Here is a 23,019-nt window from a genome sequence, read left to right on the forward strand (position 1 = left end):
GAGAAGACAGAAAAGCAAAGGGAGAAGTAAAAGAAAATAGAAAATAAAGAAAAAAAGAAAAGGAAAGTGAAAAAAAAACATAAAAGAAAAAAATTAAATTGTTCAAAACGAAAAAAATATAGGGATCGATTGTATAAATTAACTTAAAATTTTTGTTTGAAATGATGATTTAACGTGTCACGTCAGCTTACCATTACACCGTTAACAACAATTAACGACTCAGTAACTAAAATATTATAACGCGATAACGTAAGTGACTAAAACGTAACATTTCAAAAATAAATTACTAAAATTTAACTTGATAAACAAAAATGACCATTTTAATAATTTACCCTTATTTTTAGGACATTTCATTTGATAAATTATACTTTTCAAAGAAAGGCAGGCAATAATAAAATTATTTACTTGAATCTAAATTATGATTTATTACAGGAGTGTTTATTTAAAAAAAAAAAAAAAGAGAAGAAACAATCTAAATTCAAACTGTTGTTGTAAAAGAAAAATTACTTTTGCAATCCGTATTAAAAGGTTCGTGTAATTCGGGCAATTTTATGTATTCACATTTTAATTTATTTGTATATTCATATTGGAAATAATTTCGGTGGCTCAGGGAACACAGGATGTTCATAAATAAAATTTCCTTCGACTTTGATACTTTTTTAATACGGTATTTGTGTTATTTCTTGGTCTAATGTAATATATGTATTTAATAAAAGCTATATGTTTTGATACTTGAAGAACAATGTTAATTTGTTAGTGTTTAATTCGGGTTTTAGAATTGATTCAATGAAAATTCATAATTACCTAATAATATTAGCAATTAATTTTTATCAAATCAACCTTAAATCCCGAATTAAATCACATCCATCAGACTGTATTTGACAAATTAAATACAAAATTAAGCAAACTCACATTCATTGGGTGAAAATGTATTGATTGATATGTAATATATTTGATATGTTGATAGTGTAACACCCCTCGCTCAATTCGATAGTCTGGTCTGAGTTATAGAATGCTATAGTCGTTGTCGGAGCAACTAAAGACAATAAAATTCAATTAAACATAAAGCATATAATCCAAGTCATTTTAGTTCATATTTAACATACACAACCTTTCTCGAGTCTTATATGGGCTTACATATGCCCTAGAATTAACCCGGAATCGAATAAGGATCAAATTGTAACATTTACAAAATTTTGGGTCGACATCGCGACGTGAGGAAGTTCCTCATTGCAACATGACATACTGACTTGGGCCTCATTGTGACAATGAGGTTCCTCGTCATGCTATGGCCTAAAACCTAGAGCTCGTCGCGGCGTAGACTCTGTTTTTGGCACAAATAGGCCTTTCGGTACCTATTTCAAGCCAATTCAACCATTTGCACCTTTGGTACATTTGTGCACCTCTAAACCTGTATAAAACATGTTCAACACATTCCAAACAACACATTTTAAACAATTCAATGCAACCAATCCAATATGCCACAAGATGGCGCCAAAACATATCAATTCAACCTATTAAAACTTCACCTATATAATCATGCTTTTAAACCATTTCATATCATTATTTCACATACAATTCCGTACACAACTTGCTATTTTAAAGTCATAAACAATGTTACATAAGTTACCAACACATACATTTACTTATAAGATCATTCACATTCCATAATTTGAACATTAACCAAGTTAAAATCAAACTATCCATCCAAAGTAAACACATATATTAACACCTATGTACATGCCACAAAATCAGACTTGAAATGAGAAAATTTACTGAGTTGATAGCATGATAGTGTGAGCTTCAAGTTGATCCAATCGACACATTTTGCAAGCTGACAAACTATAGAAAAAGGAAAAAAAACAAGGTAAGCATTTTGAATTCTTAGTAAGTCCATAGACATTAAATATAAACTTACCTAATTTATAATTAAATATATTAAACAACTTAACAGGGTAAAGTTTGCCTAAGCATATTCACACATAGAAACAAGGTGAGTTTATCATATAATCATATCAGATAGTGATTCAAACAAGTATCAAATCAATTCACAAATATTAACTTTTCAATACCATATGCATAATCCAATTCAACATTTAACCATTTTAAATATCAAATTCGTACCACACACAATTATCCTGTTACACCAGTTATCCAAGTTGAATGTATATATATACAAATATTAGGTTACCCGTTCGGGCTAAACCTTTAAAACGAAATCAAGTTACTCGTTCGAGCTAAACCTATGTCCTAAGTATCTCTGCCACATTAAAGGTTTGTCCAAGCTGATCATATAATCATGTAAGATTACCTGTCTGGGCTAAACCTTTATACCGATACATCAATTCCTCGTTCAAGCTGAACATACAATCATGTCAAGTTACCCGTCTGGGCTAAACCTTTATGTCAACACATCAAATAGCTTGGCCAAAGTTGTACATATACATATTAGGTTACCCGTCCAAGCTAAACCTTTAAAACGACATCAGGTTATTTGTCCGAGCTAAACCTATGTCACATGTATCTTTGAGTCCACAACAAATGCTGGAGCTTGGTAATCAATAGTAATCAATCTGTATCCATGTGTACGAGACATTTACAAAGTTTCATTAGGGTAATTTCGACATAAGTTTATATTTATTTCTTTACAATATAGTCCAATTCTCACATTTTGTACTAAATCGTAAACATTCCAAATTTTAGTTAACACACATATATTTATAATTCAAATACACAACAATTAAAAAAACAATTATAGCATATGAACTTACCTGAAAAAATCAGTAGACAAGTTAAACCACAAGGACTAATCGATAATTTTGTCTTTTCCCTAACTATCCTCAGTTCGATATAATTCTCAATTTAAACAATAATTTGGTTCAATTTCTCAATACAATAATTTAATAATATCCTCTATTATGCATGAGTTAGTTCAATTTCATCTTTTGAATGCCCCTCATTTTTTCATTTTTTTCAATTTAGTCCTTAAAATCGAAATTACTATAGCTTTCAAATTTGAGCCTCGGTTTCAAAAACGATCTCAATTAAATCCTTCTATAACCTTCTATTATCAATAATTACAAAAATATTTGGTTAATTTCCATTTAAGTCCTCAAGCCTTTAGTCAATTACAAACTTATAGCTATTGGACTTTACGATTTAGTCCCTAAGCATTAATGAACTAATAATTCGATAAAATTTCTTGACCAAACTTTGATGTAACAATATATTATACACGTAAATATTGATATTTAATATTTATAGACTCGATTTACGAAAATGGGGCTCTAAAATTGCATTTTTCGATACTACTGAAAATTAGGTCGTTACAATCTCTCCAATCCTAATCAAATCCATTGAAAGATTTCTCGGAACCACCAACTATATGGTCCTTTCCCTTTCATCTACCTTTCCTTCCTCTGACTGGCCTTCCAAATTCATGGACTTTGGTGAATCTCTAAGAGTCTATTCCTCCAAACAAACACCACTCTCAACATTTGTGCCTAAAATTTTTGAAATGCGAAAGGGAAAACTCTCCTTACAACAGTCAAGTTTAAACAATTCCTGAATTCTTGACAAATGATTTGTGAAAATCAACATTCTCATCACACTAAATTCAAAGTATTTTCCAAAGGCTTGATTGAACATAATGATACTAGTGAACCCCAAAGTTCCACAACTTTTTTGAAAAGTTTCAATATTCCATACATGAAACAGAACATCGTAGTCCTCCACCCAAAATGCTATTTTACACATACAAATTGAAGTACGCCAAGGTTCAATCTTGATGAATATATCTTAATGTTTGGTGTGTGTTCTTTTACAAGTGAATCAGGGTAAAATTGAGCCTAAGATAGGGCTACACGGGTTTGTGGGCACCTGTGTAGACCACACGACCCCCATACATGGCCATATCCCCTGAAACCCTAGGATGTTCAACTTTCACACAGCCTAGGACCTCCACACAGTTGTGTCACCTTTGAAGCTTAATTTTGCATGACCAACACGACCATAGTCTGTCACACGGCCTAACCACATGGTCGTGTACCCTATCCACACGTCCCAGGGCTTTCCACATAGTCTGGTCTCACGGCTGTGTGTCCCTTGTAACTCATATTTTACAATTTTGATCCAAAATTTTATGTTTTGATCAGATGAGTCCCTTATGATATGAAATTTGTTAGAAACCATGATTGATCGAATTAATGTGATATTTATTTGTATATGTATTTGCATGAATTATGAATAGTATAAGTTATTGTATCTATACTTGCGATCGTATGAATGACATGCCCTATGTTACTGTTAATCTGAATATATGAAAAACATGATTTTGTTGCTGATTTGCCATGTATTAGTACATTAATTGCTATCATACTTGATTTGTAATAAATATACCTCATTATATTGTATGGGATGGGACGACATGATCAGAGGAAGTCTGGTAGTTTATCTGCATTTATCTGATTTGTTGTGCATCCACAGCCAATGACAGATTCCATTTGCGATTTTCATCTGTAGAATTTTTTGTTGTGAACCCACAACCAAAGGCAGATTTCAACTAGGGGGACTTGCTATGTGTCCACAACCAAATGAAAGTTACTACTTGCAAACCAATAGTGGTTTATCCACATCCCGATATGTTGGAGATGGGAGTTTAGGGGAAATCCCACTCTGGTGTGTAGTGGTGGGGTAGAATCTATTATATTAAAAACCGAAACTGTATGACATTTTAAACTTAAGTGCATACAAATCTAGAAACTATGTTATTATGTGTGTGTGTGTGTGTGTGTGTGTGTGTGTGTGTGTATGTGTATGTGTGTGTGTGTGTTTATTGTAGGTAAATATGAAAATTTGCTTATTTTGAAAAGTGTTATTATGAGTTTCGATTTATTAATGATGGTTGCATTGAAAAACTGATACTCTGAACTATTGTCTGATTGTGATTATTTTATGCGATATTATCTAATGCATCTCACCAACTGTTGCACTAATTTTCTTATGATTGAACTCATACTAAGTGTCATAACTCACTCCCCCTTAAATTTTCATCCTTACAAATAACCCACTAGGTTAGGATACATACATGGTATCCAGAGGGTCTCGACTCGATTTCAAATTTTTGATTTATTAAGACTTATTATTTGGGTTATATTATTATTATAGTTTGTACTACTTTATTTCGAACTATGGCATGGAACTTAGGATTTAGATTTGAGATTTTTATTTTGTATGATATTTTATTTGAATTTTTAAGATATTATGCTATAATTATTAATTAGTATGCATGAAACCCCCGATTTTCCTTAAAACCAATAAATATCATTTTTTCGCTGCTAAATTAAAATTAAGATATCGAGGAATAATAAAATGATTTATAACTAAAATTTTCTACTAAATTAAATGAAGGTTTTAAAATGACTATTTTCTAAACTTTGAGAACCCTGCTAGACCATCTCAATGGCTGATGTAATCTTCCGGATTTGAGTCTAATGTCCAGGCTGGATCAAGTGGAGCACGTAAAGGCTTGGACTTTTTGTTGCGGTTGAGCTAGCAACACCAATAGTGGAATCAACCCGCTTCTAGTGTCATGTGCATTGCACATGATTTTATGTAGCTTTTAATTCATCAAATAATATATTATATATTTTTAAAAATATATATTTGTGCTAATTAAATGGGGATTGATTTAATTTGATACTAAATTTTAATTAATTTTGAAAAAGAAGTAATTGAGAAAATAAAATATCGTTTTAAAATTAATAAAAAATTGAATTAATATATAAAACTATTAAAATAATATAAAAAAATTGAAACTCTATAAGAAAGTAAATACAATTATATTTACACTAAATTAATGACCACATCTAATAATAAATCCACAAAAAAATAATTGTTGAAATTTAAATTTCTTTTTAAAATAAATCCACAAAATGATTTTTACTTATGCTAAACAAATAATGGATAAATAAAAAATATATTTAAGAATTTTTTCTTATATAGTACAAAAAAATTACAAAAAAAAATAATTAAAAAACAATACCATAACATTATACTAACTCATCATCAATTAAAATAATATTTTATCTCTCTTCAGTGCTATTATTAATGGAACATGATTTAATATTATCTCTTCAAAAAACTATTGCTTTTAATTTTCAAAACAAAAAGACCATTACTTTAATACTTCATTTTCTTTATATGAAGGCTAACAAATTTTCTTCTAACTTTATATTTTACTTAATTGAAAAAAGCTTTCAATATTGTAGCCTTCCATGTACAACTGTATTATTTTAAGACTTGCTTGCCATTCAAAAAAAATACCTAAATGAGAAAGGTTGTAAGAGTCACAAAAATCGAATATCATCTCTAACAAACAAAAGCCATTAATTGTACAATGCTTTCATTTTTAACATACTTTGGGGGTAAATGTGGTTGTAACCCCAGAACTATGTCTTACAGCATATGAGTGGCTTGCAAGAAAACAAATGTTATCTATAAAATTAAAGATAAATTTTGACTGATTTATAACTATATTATTTAATTGATAATTAACTTCTATTCAATTAATAATTCTACTTTACCTAAATAAAAATAACATAACCATTTTTTTAAAAATAAAAGTCAATCTTTATAATAACGTCAAAATTAAATTATAATTATTTTTAATTAATAATTGTAAATTATAATTATCACAAATTTTTTTATATTTTAGCGTAGAGTTCTACTCAAGTAATAATTTTATTTTAAAATTAGCAAAATTTTATTTATATCAAAATTTATAAATAATAACTGTAAATTAAAATAAATTTTAATTATTTTTAAATATATAATTATTAAAATATCTATTTTATGTCAAAATTTTAAATAATAATTATAAATCAATTAGTATAATTATTTTTAAATGTCAATTTTGTAATATGATGAAAAATAAAATATATTCTCACTGATTTAAAAGTTTTTTATAAACTCGTACTTTTTATATATTATAGATATTAATTTTTGAGATATTTTTTCTTTTTATATTTTAAAAAGAAAAAATACTTATTAATTTTTGAGATATTAATTTATATATTATAGATATTAATTTTTGAGATATTAGTTTATAAAGTTTTTTTTATAAACTCGTACTTTTTATATATTATAGATATTAATTTTTGAGATTTTTTTTCTTTTTATATTTTAATATATTCTTTTTCATTATAACCTTTTTAATAATGGTAACCAATTAGTTTTACATAAAACAATTTAATGCATTCACCACAAGCTTAATATAAAGTTGAATTGAATATAAATTTAAAATTTAAAATATTTATTTTTAATTGAACTGAAATATAAAAATTTTTATGGAAGAAGAAAAATATTTTTAATTTTATAGCACTTCAATATGTAAATGAATTTTTATTATTTTGCGTTTTCAAAAAAAAAGTATTATTTTGCAATGAAAAATAGACAAATCATTTTATTAATTTTAGTAGGTCTATTTTAAAGAAAACTCAATATGAACTTTTTAAAAACGAAAAACCTAACATTAGCTATTTTCATCCTTTTAGATGTGAGTATTTTATTTTAAATAATAGTAAAGACAATCTTGACAAATTTGATGCAAAAAGTGATGAAGGAATTTTTCTTGGTTATTCCTTAAATTCTAAAGCTTATTGTAACACCCCAGCCTGACATGACAGCAAGATCTGTGTATGGAGCGTTACAAATGGACTGTGTTGTACTTAACCAAAATTTTCTAAATTATAAATTTGAAATAAAAAGATCGCATTGGAACAATTATTAATCCTTACAGCTTTAAGCTTAAACTAAATTTTATTTTCTTTCAAGTATTCTGACCTTAAGCAGACTATTTGTTTACAATAAGACCCTTAAAGTTTTTAACTTAGGGTTAACTATTTCTGAATCTAGTTTTTAAGGACATCATCTGGTTACACCATGATTGATCCAGAGACGAAGCTTCCAATGGTAACCTGCCTACGATCCCCGATATTCACACTATTTGGCTTGTCCCTCTTCGAGTCCTCGATCAACCTTGAAAATCCTGCGAACATCAAACAACCTCTTGTAAGTTCAAATGGACTTAATGAGTTCTTTCACTGCACCATAAATTAACCTTATCACATAAGGGTAACAAATGTAAAATGAACCAAACATAAATTTACTTCTTGCTCGCTCTAGGCAAGTGTTCTTTATTAGGGAGTGGACTCCACCCAATCCTCCAAGCTACTTTGCTCACTATAAGCCCTTCCTTTAGTCAAACTTTACACCTTTCTGTAATCCAGACACCTCTCCACATCAGAAAGTCTTATCCTTACTTCTCATCTTTTCTTCTTTTCATACACCCCACATATAGGGTGTCCAAAGACCTCTAGGGTAACTTTCCTAACTCCTTGCCCAAGGATCCTTAGGTCATACCTTCATTGACAGACTTTCCTTGTTGAACCAGTCCTTGGAAAACTCTTATTTTCCTTTACTATAGTCTCGAAGGACTCGTTGCCATTTTTGTATTGGGTTGACTTATAGTAGTCCCTACCACTCTTGCAAACCCATTCTTAATCTGCCTTATTGGTAATAGTGGGGAATTACTTCCAATAATCTCCTCCTCACTCCAGCCCTTACTTGGGGAACTTACTTATCCTATAAGTGAAGGTCGGTCAAACTTGTTGAACCAACAAGCTATAACCTGTGCCACTATACAAGTCTGCTAACTCATTCGCTTGATTCCTCCCTACATTGCTAACATTATGGCGATGTACCTGCGGTAGGCCTTCCTCAAAGAGAAATATTCTTTACAGACATACTATCCCTTGGTCAAAATCCTTATCCTGGGAGTAGAATTCCCATCCCTCTCATAGTATTTGCTTCTTGCATACAACTTCATTGTGTACTTCCTGGTAGCTCTTGATTGCGGATCATTTCTTGTGATCCTTGAGGATTTCTCATCAACACTGCCCACATACCGGTCGTTCACAAGTCCTCAGTTCTTTCTCTGATTCTTACTGGGTCCTTACCCACCTACCTTATTGGCATTCATGTTAATTCTCTGACAGACCTTCTTTTTCTTATTTCGCTTGCCCATTTTTGGCAAACTCCTCGAGTTTCCACTTGCCGCCCTATGTATCGTACCTCGCACTTACCGTCTTAATAGTTTGTATTATTGGAACATCCTGATAGACTATTTCGCGATTACTGCTTTGGTGGATTCCCTATTGGTTTCCACAATTGAGCTGTGGTCTTATATCCCATTTTACCTCATTTTTCGCATCCCATCGGACTTATCCTATGTTTACTGTCTCGGTAGACTCTATTTGTGTTTACTGTCTCAGTGAACTATCTATGTTTTGTGTTTACTGTCCCAGTGGACTTTGTTTATGGATGCCATGAACTTTTTCATCCATGGTCTTACACCGATCTGCCATCTCGACGTACTATAATATGATGCCATGCAGTCTTTCATCCATGATCTTACTCATTACACTTGGTTGGCATAGCATATTTCATATATGGTCTTACACCGTATACCTTATACCTTATACCATGTTGCCATGACATCTTTCATCCATGGTCTTACGCTGTGTACCTCATACTAGACTACCATAGCGTCTCTCATCTATGGTATTAAGCTATATACTATCATCACGGTGTCTCCTCGAAGGACTAGTCAATACCGCCGTCGCGGTAAATACTTTTCCATGATTTTCATTTATCGAATTCTCCTCCCATTACCTTCTTTGCACAACTGAAACTTGATACCCGAACACCGCAATGTTCCCTCTGCAAGACTTGAAGCTTTGCCCATTGCGGTAACTATCAGGGTCACTTTCTATTTCCCTTCCTAACTTCATCTATCCCATAGAGGTTTTTCCCACAGTTTTCATGCAAAGCGTGCACATATCATCATATTTCATACTTACTAACATGCATCTATGAATATTCACGTTTATGCAACATGACATACTCAGACATCATAGATCATATCATTCAAGGTTAGAGTTTTAGAAAATCACCTGAAGCTTTACCATCTCTTCAGCTTAGCATTCCTGATCACCAGAGCTTCCATTCTCCTTGAAGGTAAGCATTACAATAAAAAATCTACTGGTTAAACTTGCACTTCATCTTAAAAGCTTAAAATTTCATAAGTATGCAGAACCCTTGAAATGGTTTTAAAGGTCCATAACCATATTTACCTATTCTTACACAGACAGAAGGGTTAAGAACCTTACCAACTTGCTGGTTTCCCTACTTTTTCATCTCCATCCTCATGATGTGCGCTCAATGCAAAACCTTTCATGGCCTACTCTTCTTTAATGTATCCAATGAAGAATAGAGAAAATGAAACAAAATCGGGAATGAAATCATCTATGGGAAGCTAAAATCATCTATGGGAAGCTATCTCCCAGCTATTTATAGCCATTCTCGCACTAGTACCAACCTTAGGAGGATCATCCATTTCTAATAATTATGTCTCCCACTAAAGAACCAACTAGTTCCATTTCAATCGAACCAGAATTGGTTTTCAACTATGTCCAATTCAGTTTCTAACATTTCCTAGTTTTTCAATAAAGGCCGCCGACTTGCGGCCTCTTTTAATTTAGTTTTCCAATTATCTCAAATTTTCGAGTTATTAGAAATCTGGGTGTTACACTTATAGAGTCTTTAATAAAAGAACCTTAGTAGTTGAAGAGTCAATACATGTTTTCGATAATGCTGACCTTATTCCTAGAAAGGATACTTGTGTTGATATTGATGATGATGATATAGAAATATTAAACAATGATGACAAGGTTGAACATTCATCAAATGATAAGATTCAAGGACAAACACAAGAAGCTCTAAAGGAGCTAACCATAGAGGAAAGGAAAGTCAATCATCCAAGAGAGTATAACTATGTGAAGGATGGTAAGATTTTGGGATATCCATCCAATGCGGTAACTACTAGATCTTCTCTTAGAAATACTTGTAATTTTGTTGCATTTATCTCATGCATTGAGACAAAATATCAAAGAAATATTAAATGATGAATATTGTATTTTGGTCATGCAAGAAGAGTTAAATCAATTTGAGAAAAGTAATGTATGAACCCTAGTAGAAATACCTTGTGAAAAATCTACTATAGATACTAAGTGGATTTTTAGGACCAAACTAGATGAGAGCGGTAACATAGTGAGGAACAAGGCTAGACTTATTGCTTAAGGTTACACTCAAGAGGAATGAATAAATTATGATGAAACTTATGCTTCTGTAGGTAGGATAGAAGCCATTAGAATGCTTTTAGCTTTTGCATGTTTTAATGATTTCAAATTATATCAAATGGATGTAAAAAGTGCTTTTCTAAATGGTTTTATAAATGAAGAAGTGTATGTTGAACAACCACCCAATTTTATAGATTCAAAATTTCCAAACCATGTTTTCAAACTTTCAAAAGCTTTATATGGTTTGAAACAAGCTTTTAGAGCTTGGTATGAAAGATTATCAAATTTTCTTATTGAAAAAGGTTTTTATAAAGGGAAACTTGGCACAACACTTTTTATTAAAAGAAAAGATAAAGATTTATTAGTAGTTAAAATTCATGTTGATGATATTATTTTTAGTTCTACTAATGACCTTCTTTGTCAAGAATTTTCTAAGCTAATGCAACGTGAGTTTGAGATGAGCATGATGGGAGAACATAATTTCTTTTTAGACTCTAAATCAAGCAAAGGAAGGATGACATGTTCATCAATCAAGCTAAATACACAAAGGAGATGCTCAAAAATTTTGAGATGGATATCCTAAAACCATAAGCTACTCCTATGATCCCTTCTACAAAGCTTGAAAAAGATGAGGAAGCTAAATGTGTAGATATAAAATTATATAGGTCAATGATTGGCTCTTTACTTTTAACTTACTGCAAGTAGACCTGATATCATGTTTAGTGTTTGCTTGTCTAATAGATCTCAATCTTGTCCTAAGGAATCACATTTCCTAGTCATTAAGAGAATTTGTAGATACCTTAGAGACACACCTAATTTAGGCCTTTAGTATCCTAGAGACTCATCCTTTAACTTGCATACCTTATCGGATGAAAATTAGATAGGAAGAGCACATTCGGTACTTGTCAATTCCTAGGAAACATGCTCATATAATGGTTTTAAAAGAAACAAAATAGTGTTGCATTTTCCACCATTTAAGCACAATACATTTCTATCGGTAGTTGTTATGCTCAAGTTTTATGGATGAAACAACTTATGGACTATGGAATTGATGTACATATCATTCCTATCAAGTGTGACAATACTAGTGCTATTTGTCTAAAAAAAAATCTCATCCAACACTCTAGAACTAAGTACATTGAAATTAGACATTAGTTCATTACAGATCATGTCTAAAAAGGAGATGTAGTTCTAGAATTTGTTGACACTTTGAACCAATTACCTGACATTTTTACCAAGCCATTAGATAAAGAAAGATTCTAGACACTTAGGAGAGAACTAGGTATTACTACCTTACCTTGATTTTGTGTTCAACTAATTTTATGCACTGTGATGTTTTTAAAATGCCTTTTGACTAAAAATTGCTTGAAAAAGCATGTATGAAGGATTTCAATGGCTCTTATATGCAAATATTTAGAGGAGTTAATGTTACATGTTTAATCTCTTAAAATTTCTTGAAAAAACATGTATGAAGGGTTTTAATGGCTCTTATAGAAAGGCTTACAAATTACTACCCCATACTGAATAACACTTCTCTCATATAAATAACACTTCTCGCACGATCACCAAATCATTTTGTCTCTCACCAAGGAACTAATATATTCCATCTTAACTGAACCTGAATTAGATATCAACTAATTATCAATCAATCATCAAAATTTTCCAAGTTTTCCAATAGAGCTCTCCAACTTACTATTTTATTCAATTAACTCCCAGATTTCTTTTAAATTTAGGACTTTATTGAAAATCAGGTGTGACAACTCCCTCACCCTTAAAGAAAATTTTGTCCTCAAAATTTCTTCTCGCGAGTAAATTTCAGAAACGAGCTCTGAGCAATAAAATTTTCCTTCAGTGTCCTCATTCTATCCTCAAGGTATGCACCTCTCACTTTTCCCTGATGCTTTAGTGTTGATCACTTATTCACAGATTCACTTTAAACACACCCCACTTGAATACCAGATCCCTCTATACTCTAATATAAAGAAAATAAATACATAAGGGCAACCTTACTGATATTCTAGCAGAACCCTTGGCTTAAACCCCAAATCAGTTAATTGCTCAATATAATGCTACTTGGCAGATTTTATAATGATGCATATCATTTGGTAGGTACTCGAACAATTTATTTCAATTTTGAAACCAAGCTTCTCTCGGATGTTTGGCTATTTAAATCAAGATGTAGAAAAGGGAAACGCTTTGTCTGAATTAATCTTCCCTAATGTCTTGTTGATTAAATTTCCTTTTGAATCTCTAAGTTTCCTTTCTTTGCCTTGTCCGATTTTGTTGTCTGAGTCTTGCTTCCTTTCTTCCCTTGAAAACTTATTTGGTTTTCCAGGTAATTCTCTAAGTCTTCACTTTTTCATTTATTTCCCACAAAAAACGGTCAGGGTTAAAAACTGTCACCATGAAGGCAAACAAAGTCGCAGTAGTCCTAGTCAGAGAGGTTGTGAGGGTGGTGCTACAGTGGGTGATAGGGTTGGTCCTAGTAGTCAAAAGATAAGCGCTCCTGTGGAGACCCCTTTCTTTCGATGTTCGACGACCAAAGAGGAGATGGTCCGACATCTGGGTGCTAGAGAGGTACAATTTTCTAACTTCACTTATGAATTTAGCATAGTTCATGGCAAGTATCGACTGAGTGATAGTTTCGACAGTATCCTCCTACCCCTCTACCTATTTGAGGCTAGGTTTCACTTCCCATTGCATCCCTTTTTTTATACCATGCTGAACGAGTATGACATTGCTGTGGGACAACAAGTTGGTTTATCTAGGTGGAATCTAAGTGCATAGTTCATTGATTGTAGTCAGAGGAGCAAGCCACCCATACTCGGCATGTTCCAATGGATCTACCAACTGAAAATGATCACTCAATGAGATACTGTTGGGATGGAACATTTCAGTAATCGCCAAGGAAGCGAGCCAATAGTAAAAAACTGGGCCACCAACCTTCACTTCAATAGAAACAAATTCATTTAGGTAAAGAGTAAGCTGAGGAATGGTCTTGGCTGCCCAACATAATAGTCCATTGCTCGGGAGTCTATCCGTAGTTGCAAGCAACCACTCAATAATGATTCGATGGAGGAGTAGTTCAATCATTCAAAGTTGGGCCGCTCACTGCTGTTGGAGAGGCTCATCACCCTTAGAACTTTTTTTCGCTTCTGTTTGCAGAATCAGAGCCCAAATGGCTATAGGTCCACGAATATTGCACCTAGGTTGATCTCTAAGGGGTACTATCCACCGACAAGGCATGGCCCTATAATACCACTGATGACTTGGCCAACGTGCCTTCACACCTCTTCTACATTGTATGCAAGTTATGCATACAACGCTAGTGTACCTCACCAACAATTGACATAGATGAGTCTTCTAGTAGGGGTTTGGTTTCACGTATGGCTAACTGATTGCTTATAAACGAGTTATCATTTATAAGAAAATAACAAATCAAAAATAATAAATTAAAATGAAGGTGTTTGCAAGTGCACAGGCCAAATTATAATATAGTTTAGACTACAGTGAAATACTTGGAAGTATTCCGAGGATCATACCTAAGGGAGGATGGAATAAATCTATAAAAACCTTTTTCCAATAATAAGTCTAAATAGTATCAATTAAATCTTATATTACAATAAACCAATAAATAGATTAATAAGGGAATTTAAATAATTGAATTAAATAAACAAGAAAAAAAAAATAATCAATTAAAATCAATAAACCAATCAGGAAGATTAACTCACTTCAAGGTTTCTAATTAACTTCAGATTAAGGTTTCAGGGTGGATTCGCTATCGATTAACCAATTATTATCTCCCGGCCTATAACTAACTAATTGATTCGTTGATACTCGCTTATCTCTCGACCTCGCTTTCTCAACTAGGATAAATTATGGTTTACTCATTTTGACTTATCTCTTGACCTCGTCTAACATATGATAACTTCCTAGGGTTGTCAAGCCTAGTGGTTTAGGAACGCATAATCTATACTAACTAATCCTCTCGAGAAACCCTAAATAGCCCATTAATCACATTCCCATCCATTCGTTAATCTCCCCTAAGGGATTTAGTCACTTATGTTATTCATATTTCTAACTCAATCGAATAAATCATGTAAAGAACACGATTGTATAGGAAGAGAAGCGAGATTAGAACAATCGTGGATTAATACCGAATGGAGAATGGAGTAGTAAATCTCTCAATTAGAATAATGAAATATATTAAATGTAAAAAAGAAATAATCTAAATAATTCAATAATATAAAATAGCTATTGGATTGAAAACGATTCAAAGAGAAAAAACAAATAGTATATAAAAGTCGAAAGAAAACTAATCTAATCCTACTCCTAAACTACAAGGGTTTTTAAGTGTGTCTAAGGCGACTTAGTTACACCAAACCCCTTAGGTCTTATTTATAGAAGGCGACTTGTCCCTTGCTCCCACATCAATCGAGCCTATAAATCTTCATCCTACACATTCAATTAAAAATATTAGAACTACCTAAGGCCTATGTCGGCCTAATAGATCACAACACTCATAAAATATGTTGAAAAATACTTATTTTACTAATATTTAATTCTAGGTACTAAATGCCAGATATTTAACATAAAATACTTAATTGCTTAGAAAATAAGGTCCTTAAGTGCGAAAATGACCCGAATTAACTACTACATTTGACGACAGGTCAAATACTCCTATACTTAAGTCTTTGCTTGTCTTCAACAAACTATTAAAAAACAAATTAAAAACTAAAAACTAACTAAATTGAAAAACAAGAAATAAACATACAAAGAAAGAAAATATACTCGAGATAGCTTGATACATGAAATTGGATAGAATTATATTAGCAAAACAACGTAAATAAATAGATAACTTTAAAGTTCTATACAATTGACTCACCATTTCTAAAGTTAAACACGTTAGTTTAATAAATTACAAGGCAAACAAATAAAAGGATGTTAAGTATAGATTTTCATCAAAATAGATATACAAATATACATGTATGTTCAAATGACTTGAAGTGGTAAAAACATCAAGACTTGGCAAATTTCATCCACATAAAGTACTACCTAGGTCACATAGGACTTTTTGGCTTGTAACGTTCTGCGGCTTAGGTTAGTTTGGAATTCAAAGGACATGCTTGACAAAACGGCTAAGCACGAAAGTAGTTTGGTACATGATATTGTCCCTGATACTCTCTCCAGTATACACATAACTCACCACCTTATATTTAATTCTCTCACCTTTCTAATCTCTCTGTTTACTAAGGCATAATATAATATTCATGAGTACAATCATTCGAGCTCGTAATATTTTTTCGAATAAATGTGAGTGTACTTTTTTTCCAACTCATTTTGCTTTTATCTTTCATTGAGATTTTCTCGATTGGCATTTTTCCTTATTTTCCTGCAAGCTTAAAATCTTATAGTCGCTATACCATACAATTCCTTAGTTCACTTAATTTTTTTCTTTTCTTTTGAAAAGTTCATTTTCGGTTCATCAAGAAAATGGATTAAGGATCAAAATAGGTACTAGGGAAAATATTTATGGGATAGCTTTTTGGCTCGAAAAATTGTCTACCAAACAATGCCTTAGGTCGTCCCTAAGTAATTCGATTCATAGATAATATCTGTCAAGTCTATCAATTTCTACAACCTATAATTCAATTAAACATGCATGCTATTTATATTCCTATTTATCATGTGGTATACTTAACATCTTAAATCTATTCACGATGTAATAAATTGAACTAAGTAGTCTAAAATTAAAAAATTATAATAAAATATTATCAAACTAAATTTACAACTTGTTTACAAAATCCTATTAACATTTTCCTAACCAATCACTGGTATTTCTACAAGCTTAAGCACAAAGAAAACATGCAAATAAAAATTTAAAATTTAAAAACTATTAAAAACAAACAAACTAAAAAAAAATTAAAATTTTCGTAAGTCACCCCCACACTTTATTAGGCACACTATCCCTAATGTGAAATTTAAAATATAAAGGAAAGAGATTACCTGATTGGCGTGATATGTGCAACTCAATTGGTGGGACTGCTCCCCCTTTCGATTTTCAATCTATATTGTTGTGTCTTCAAAAATTTAGGGTTCTTATTAAGAAAAACTAAATGGCACTACATATATAAAATATTAATGTCTTAAATAATTAAAAACTAAAATTAAAAACATTCCAAATAAAAAATAAAAGATAATAAGTCCAAATTAAAAAAAACTTAAAATTTAAACGAAATTGTTTAAAATTAGTCAGAATTAGGATTCAACAATTCATCCGTTTTGCTTGGTTTGCCTTACGACTCCTCATTCGGATCTTCTTCGAGATCTTCATCTTCTTCCACTTCCCTCTTTCTTCACCTTGCTTGGTTCGATATTTACCTCATACTTAGCTACTTGGAATTGTGGCAGCTTCAACCTGCTTTTCCTCGCATAATTCTTGAAAACCAATTTGGCTTATTGCACCTATCGAACTATCTATTCCAAATCGGGTAGCGTATTGTCACCTAGATGTGGTTTTGTCTTTATCACCCAATTTTGTTTCCTATTCCCGAAAATATGCTCCACACTTGGTTCCAATATCAGAAAATTGCTTGGTTGTAAGAAACAACTTGATCGTCCCATTGGCACCTTCGCTTGTCGGCATAAGGTTGTCATTAAGTGCGGGAAAAGTAGTTCCACCTCATTTTTCCTTGTGCATTAGAGCATGCTCTGATATATCCATGTTCCCACACAAATTTGCTCATTTGTTAAAATTGTGTACAAAAAAGTTACTTCGAACGTATCGTTATTGGACATGTCTGTTGCTATATAGATTCATGTACTAATGAATTTCAATAATATTCATATCATTGAAGTTAACTTTTCTTGAGAGAATGATATGGGATAGTCTGTTCCTAAGTGGCGTTTCCACTCACCCTTCCCGTCCGTTAGGAGTTTGATTATGTCATTCATATTCTCTCGGGAAATACATCAGGCCAGTTCATTGTATTAATGGCGTTTCCACTCTCCTTGCTATCTCAAGAGGCAAGATAGAAATCTCCTTCACTCAAATTGAAAACCACATCCATGGTACCTCCATCGGTCTATTCGCATCCTCCTCCTTCAACGCGACGTAAAATTCATGCATGATCAGAAGGTACACTGGATTGGTCGGGGTGTGCAAAACTTCTCCCATCAGTGGTATTGGATTAACTTAGTGTTTCGCTCTTTGACGTGCCTATGGTTTCAAAACCTCATTCTTACAATGGGATTTTTCATTAGGCTGCAAGAAGGTAACTTTCAAGCTCTCTTTTTCGGATGTAATCGTGGCTATCTATTACAGATTCACTATTGGAAAGGTTGTTATGCATGGTTTTGGGGTTAAGAAGCAAAAAAGAGGCAAATGATTCATGGAATCTCGAAGAAAAAAGTTACAAACGGAGATTTAGTTGGCTATGATAACTTAAAGGGCGTAGCGACTTGTAAGGGCAATATATAGAAAACATTTAGGGCTTTACTTGCCGTCCAACCTTGGTTAATATATATGAAGATCACGTCAAATCAAGAACAGAAAGTTACCAAAAATGGCTTGCATGTCACATCATGGGAGGTGCATGGCACAACACGACACATATTTTACCCTGGATCTTGCTTTCAAAAAAAATGTGTCTCGTGCCATAGAGGTTATATGTCGTACGATGACGAAAAAGTTTGTTTTCAAGTTCCCGAGGGTTGTGTCGCACCATGGGATTTTTATATGATGACATGGCTTTGATTTGGCCTCTATAGAACTTGTAGAAGGTTATCGGCTGCCTATACATGCACCCTTCTAATGTCTTGCTCTTCCCTTGTTATTGAAAACCTGTTTCCTTCTAATTCCAACATAAAATAACTAGTCTAATTCCTAATTTTAACAAACCAAAAACAAATTAGTATACAATATTTATAAATTAATTGAAGTTCGATGATTTAAAATTTATGTCACACTACCTTTTTGTCTAGTAATTCCTTAAACTTTACCCTCGACATAATTCGTCGCTCTAAACAATTTCGGTTCTCCCAATTCTTCCTTCTTCCACTAGAGTCTTGCCATTTATCCCATTCTTTTGTTTTACGATTACCTACACTTGCACAACTCAAGAAATGCCTTGGATCAAGGCTGCTATAGATTAAATTAAATGAAACATAACATTACTCCCTACACAATCCCTCACTTTGGGAATTTCGACCACATTTAAATACTTCTATTTCATCATCATTTTTTATAATAAGCTTATTTCAATCAAGATCGACTATCGATTTAGAAGTGGCAAGAAATTACCAACCCAATAGAATGGGGATTTCCCGATCTTTCTCAAAGTCGAGAACTACAGAATTGACGGGGATTATAAATCCATGTACCTTGACCAGTACATTCTCGAGTACACCTTTCGGGCACACCAAGGATATATCTACAAGTTGTAGTGTTATCAAAGTATTTTTAAGATCCCGAGTCTGAGTTTCCAATAGATCAATAGGGGTATTAAGTTTATGCTAGCCCCTAAATTACAAAGGGCCTTGCTAACGTGTCGATCCCCTATCTCTATTGGAATCGTGAAGCTACCTGGATTTTTTAACTTTGAGGGTATCTTTTTAGCAATTAACGCGCTACACGAGATGTCGATGTCAATTTACTTACTCTTTTTCATTTTTTATGTCGTTTCATGATTTCCTTTAAGTACTTGTCATACTTCGAAATTTCATCGATTAGCTCTAAGAGTAGCAAATTGACATTAAGGGACTTAAATAAATTTAGAAAGCTTACCAAATCCACCTCGTTCTCTTTTTCTTATCCTCTAGTCTTGTCGGGAATGGTACCTTCTTTGTACTCGGAATTGAGATTACCAAATCAAGCACTGGTTCGACTACTTTCTCGGTCGGCTTATTATGCTCGTCTTCTTCCTCTACGGGTTCATCGACCTCTTAAAGAACCTCCTCTTCTTCATTGATAAGATTGCTTGGTGGCTTTAATTCTTTTCTCGATCATAACATAATTGCCTTTATGTGTTCATTCCCATCTCTTCGAGGGTTGTTCTTCATATTACTAGGGAGACTTTGACCATTTTGCTTTTGAAACATTGTCAATAACTAGCTCATTTGGTCACAGAGGCTGTCCATTTGGGATTCGAATCATCAACACATAGCTTGGACTTGTTGAATATCATTATTCATTGTTTACATCTCCCTCTCTAGTCGATCGAATCTTTGACCACATGAAACATAGTTATTGCAGATGTATCTTTGTTTCATTGGTGGAGGTTGATAAATAGAACTTTGTCGGGTTTGTGCTTGATTCGCCCTTCTTTTGTTACCTCCCTATTTGAAGTTTGGATGATCCTTTCAACTGAGGTTGTAGGTATTTGAATAAGGGTCTTAAGCCCTATTGAATATATAGCTTCCCTTCTCTAATTGGTTCTTCGAATGTGGCTCCATTCTCGTCGGCTTGAAAGGCATCTCCAAATGATTAAGCTTCTCTAGGACTCATTGGAATTGATCATCACCGTTCTCTTCATTTATCACTTTCGCCATTGAAGGCTTTGATTTGTACATAAATCTCTTATTTGGCCATATGTATGAGTTCATGGTCATATCTTCTATGATTTTATAAGCTCATTTGTACATATGGAACATGAGAGATCCTTCGGCAACTTCATCTAGGCTAGATTTAATGTGTCCATCAAGACTGTTATAAAATATTTGGATTTGAAACCATGCTTGCAATCCGTAGTATGGGTATTTTCTTGACATCATCTTCAAACATTCTCACGCATTGTATAGGGATTCACCTTCATATTGTTTAAAGTTGGCGATTTTGTCACCTAAGCTGAATGGTTCAGCTAACCAAAAAAAAATTGTAAAGAAATTTCTCCACTACATTGTTCCCCATTCGAATGGAACCTAGTTCTAGTGAGTCTAGCCAATCAGTAGCGTTATCACATAAGGAGAATGGGAATAACCGAAGACGCACGACATTATCGAATACTCCATCATACTTAAAGGTGTCACACAATTGCAAGAACCGCTTCAAGTGTTGTTCGAGTCTTCCACCATGTTTCGTTTGAATTGCAATGTTTTTTGGATCATCTGGATCATGTTCATCTTTATCTCAAAAATATTGGTGTTAATCGTCGGCCTTTCAATGCTTCCTCGACCTCGTCTTGTATAGGTAGGGCGTACTCGAGCAATGTCCTTTGCCTTATTGGGACTTGTTCTTAGTTATTTCCTTGTTGCTCTCGTTGCTCTTCAAATAATAGACTTTATCGGGGTAAATTAATTATGGCAGATGGATCGATGTTCATCGCTTAACGATTGCGCATAATGATTAGCTCCAGATCTGGGTATGGTTCAATTAGCGTGCTAGAGCTTCGGGTCATCAACAACCTAAAAAGAAAATAAAAAAATAAATAATAATTAAGAATCGTATCTATAAGTTTTAACTTTCCTACTTATCAAATTATGTGTAAAAATATTTTCAAGATTTATTGCTGAAACCTCCCCGATAACGACACCAACAACTTGATTGCCTATAAACGAGTTATCATTTATAGTAAAATAACACACCAAAAAATATATATAAATTGAAATGGCGGTGTCCACAAGTGTACGGGTCAAACTGTAATATAGTTTAGTTTGCAAAAACACTTTGAAGTATTTCGAGGCTCGTACCCAAAGAAGGTTAAATAAATCTATAAAAACATTTTTACAATAATAATTATATATAGTATTAATTAAAACCTATATTATGATAAACCATAAAATAGGTTAATAAGGTAATTTAAATAACTAATAAATAAACAAGAAAAATAAGCAACCGGCTAAAATCATAAACCAATCAGGAAGATTACCTCACTTTCTCAACCAGGATAAACTACGATTTACTCGGTTTGACTTATCTCCTGATCTTGTCTAACGTATGATAACTTCCTAGGGTTGTCAAGCCTGGGCTTTAAGAACACATAATCTATACCAAGTAATCCTCTCGAGGAACCTTAAATCTTTCGTTAATCAGATCTCCATCCACTCGTCAATCTCCCGTAAGGGATTTAGCCACTCATTTTATTCATAACCTCTAACTCAATTGGATAAATTGTGTAAAGAACATGATTGAATAGGAAGAGAAACAAGATTAGAATAATCGTGGATTGATATCGAATGGAGAATGAAGTAGAAAATTGACTAATTAGAATAACAAAATATGTTGTTTGCAAGAAGAAATAAATTGACTCTTCTACACCGAATGCACGTTGCGCATACGACGATAGTCTACCTCACCAGCAGTTGTCATAGGTGAGTATTCTAGTAGGGGTTTGGTTTCTCGTATAACTTCTTTTATCGTAAAATATAAATTAAAATGGCGGTGTCCGCAAGTGCATGGGTCAAATTATAATATAGTTTAGTTTACAACGAAATACTTGGAAGTATTTCAAGGATCGTACCTTAGGGAGGATGAAATAAATCTATAAAAACATTTTTACAATAATAAGTTGAAATTGTATTAATTAAATCATATATTACGATAAACCATAAAATAGATTATTAAGGGAATTTAAATAACTGAAATAAATAAACAAGAAAAATAAACAATCGACTAAAATCAATAAATAAATCAAGAATATTAACTCACTTTAGGATTTCTGATTAACTTCGAATTAAGGTTTTAAGGTGGATTAGCTATCGATTAACCAATTATTACCCCCGGCCTCTAACTAACTAATCAATTCATTGATACTTGCTTATATTTTGACCTCACTTTCTCAACCAGGATAAATTACGATTTACTTGGTTTGACTTATCTCCCGAC

The sequence above is a fragment of the Gossypium hirsutum genome, chromosome D10 (genome assembly GCF_007990345.1).
Source record: "Gossypium hirsutum isolate 1008001.06 chromosome D10, Gossypium_hirsutum_v2.1, whole genome shotgun sequence".
Lineage (NCBI taxonomy): Eukaryota > Viridiplantae > Streptophyta > Magnoliopsida > Malvales > Malvaceae > Gossypium > Gossypium hirsutum.